Here is a 3,691-nt window from a genome sequence, read left to right as displayed (position 1 = left end):
CTCTGGCGCATGATATAATATCATAATAAATAATAGTTAAGTGCACACTTCTGGATGAATTTCATCTAAGAGGAGTCGGCAGGGAATATCATGACTTATTCCCCTTGGTCTAGATGCAATAATATTATTATTATTATTGTATGTTTTTGGTTTAGAGCGTTATTTCCTTTACTTTTCAACAATTTTTTTTCTTTCTTTTTCCCTCTTCTTCTTTATTTTTTGATAATAAATAATACAGGGTTCTATATTTTAAGAACAAACCGGTTTGAAATAGTCAAAATAATATGAAATAAAAATAAAATTCCCTTTATTCATCCCATAGGGGAAATTTCTCTCTAGGGCCTATTCCCAGGGAAGACTGGAATAATTCAGGCGTCAGTCGCAGTGCAACGCCGCAAATTGAGCTGCGGGTGATCGAACTCGGTACCTTTCGGGTACGAAGCAAAGACCGTACCGCTGAGCCATGCTGCCCCCCCCCCCCCCCCCCCAGTCCACCCCCCCCCCCCCCCCCCCCCCAAAAAAAAACAAACAAAACAATGGTAATTTAACTCATCTTTATATAAACATAGGATATTATTACAGGTCGTGTCCGCATTGACTTACTTGCCTTATTGCCGATCGCCTCCTACTCCTAATCTTCGGACTGGGACGCTTTGACAGCTTCTCTGATTTGTAGAGTGAGTTCTTTCCACTGATGATGGTCTGCTGGGATGGATCTCATGTGTTCTAATTCCTTTTCGCATCTCAGTTTTTGTGTGTCATCGAGGCACTTGATGTCTTTATTAACTCACTCAACCTTAACACCGACTATATATCCGTAGTTTACCCGGGTTACTTTTACCTCATGCATATTTATTACATTTTCTGAGACAAATTATAGTCGTTATACTAATGTTTGTAGTTTTTACATGTTATTGACAGTTGAATAAAACTATATATGCACATGCTCATTTTAATACTTTTTTCCAATTTTGAAAAGTAGCAAAAATCTCTAGGATTGGGTGAGTTAACCGTAGTGTGTATTATGCTTGTTGTGGATCTGTCTGCCTTTGTGTTTGTTATGTCCGCTTTGTGTAAAGAAAAGCGCCAGTGCCTTATTTCCTGGAATATTTCTGTCTCTTCTTAAAATATGTCCAATAAATATCTAGTCTACATCTTCTTTCCAAAATTTCAATCGATAGCTTGTGTTTCTTCGTATTTTATTTTCAGCGATTTGTTACTTATTTTGATTGGATAGTTACAATTTCATTGACAGCAATTTTTTATTGTAATTTTGTTTTTACAACTTTGTGCCTAGACGTCTATTTCCAAATCAGCATAATTCTGTCCCCGCAGATTTTTGCGGCCGCAAATTTCACCCTTGACCACAAAATGCCGCACATTTTTATTTGGCGGCAAAAAGCCGCAATTTTCGCCGTTTTTAGGCTAAATTGACGATTTTATGTTTTAAAAAAAAACAAACAAAAGCTATAAATAATTGTGAAAAGACGGCGACTTTCAATGCTAGCATCCAAAATTGGCACTAAATTAAATAACGGACAAACATGTCTAGGCAAACACTTTTGTTTCTTATAACATGATTTCTCTGAATGATTCTCTACTTGTTAAGTAAGTAATAAATTATTATTTAATATACTTGTCTATAACTACTACAGAAAATAGAATTATCTAGTTTCAAGAATCTACAATCGAGACAATTAATGCTAACTAACTTACATATTATTTGATATTTCACGAGGAAATTCCTATTTTTATTTTATTGCATTCAAAAATTGTACTTTTCAAAGTTTAATTCTTTTCCTACGAAATTTATCACATTTATCATTTATGCAAATAAAATGTGTTCTATTAACATATTTTTCATGAAATGCAATTTCATTTTTAGCCACAAGATGCATAGTTTTCCTGGTATGATTATGATTTTTCATGATTTTTTTCCATGTTTTTCATTCAAAAACCCATTAGGCCTATATTGAAATATAAAGTAATAATAATAATGCTCAAAATTGGATAGTAAGTAGAGAATACAAATTTATTGTGCCCCCATTGGAAAATAGGTTTTGTGTCTCTTTCCATGTGAATAGTTATTTTTTTCCTCTCCTTAATTAGTTTTTCAAATTTTGAATTTTTTATGCGATTGCTCACTTTGATTTTCCAAATTTTAAGAAGCTAAATAGTTAATAAAATATTTTGATTACTTCCTTCTTTTTTTTTTTTTAATTACTTACTTACCGTGGCTATTATTATTATTATTATTATTATTATTATTATTATTATTATTATTATATTTTTTCAAACCATTCAAAATGTAAATAAATTCATGTTGACATGTTGTGACATCAATTTTCTACAAAATACCCTATTTGTGTCAATTTTTTTACCGTACATGTTGTTTTAATTGTTTGATTTTTGTAAAACTAGCGGCAAATTATTGGCAAATTTTGCTATTTTTATGGCAAATTTTACCATTTTTTATGGCAAAAAACCGCGGGGACAGATAATTTCTTGCAAAATTTGCTATTTTTTGTCTCATAATATTGCATAATTTTGAGTTTGAAATTACGTAATTCCGCGAGCATATAAGACCCAATCCAGAGACCCATTCCAAAACAAAGACAGAAAGCAGCTCGGGAAAACAGATATAGGAGGGACAGAAGATGCAGGAAGTGACCTCCTGCCCACCGAGACCCATTCCAAAACAAAGACAGAAAGCAACTCGGAAAACAGATAACGGGGACACCTAGAGACCCATTTAAAAAAAAAACAGATATAGGGGGGGGGGGGGGGGGGGGGGGGGGGGGTAGAAGATACAGCTGTTTTTGTTTTTAAGGGTTTTACGGCACTTGCAACAAATTAAGGTCATATCAGCGCCAGTAAAAAGAAGAAAATGGGATAGTAAAAAGTTCTAGAATTACAATTAAAGCACCCACGAAACGGAAAGACAAAGGGGAACTGGTTCAAATAAGAAAGAGGTGTAGAATCCAAGAGTACACTTCACTATCATGTTAGTTTGAGATCACTAAAAGTCTCATCCAGACACAAGCACAGGTCCCTCCTAAGAGGTTACACTCAAATGTTTTACAAATCATATATGATATAAAGAAAACATAATACAGTGCATAACAGAGAAATCATTTACAAGAAAAAAAATATCATCTCCCAAAACTTACTATACATTTGACTGTATCCCTCTCAGCCGGGACCAGGACAAAACCAAGTAATCTCATTCCAAGACAAAGAAAGAAAGCAAGGAAAACAGATATAGGGGATAGAAGACGCAGTAAGTACCTCTGCCCACTATGGGAGGGAAGATACAGCAAGTGACCTCCTGCCCACCATGAGAGGTCAAAGACCTCACACACCCACAGTGCTGTCTAAGACCCTTTTTCAGCCCGATATAAAAACACCGCTTTGATATGGTGGGTCACGTCATAATTCAAGACGAAAAAATGGAGATGTTATTTTTTCCAATAAATTTATTGATAATATCACATTCAATATGAAATAATCCATCGATCAATAACATAAAATATACAATAAAATTGCGCATTTTGTTGTTTGGCTCTTAATATCTAATATATATATATATATATATATATATATATATATATATATATATATATATATATATATATATATATATATATATATAATATGAAAAGAAAAAAATCCAGATCATTGCATTTTTAAA

Source organism: Berghia stephanieae, chromosome 8 (assembly GCF_034508935.2).
Source record: "Berghia stephanieae isolate SIO BIC M18660-M18661 chromosome 8, UCSD_Bste_1.3, whole genome shotgun sequence".
In the NCBI taxonomy this organism is placed as follows: Eukaryota; Metazoa; Mollusca; class Gastropoda; order Nudibranchia; family Aeolidiidae; genus Berghia; species Berghia stephanieae.
The sequence above is the reverse complement of the archived record's forward strand: the minus strand, read 5'-3'. Positions refer to the sequence as shown.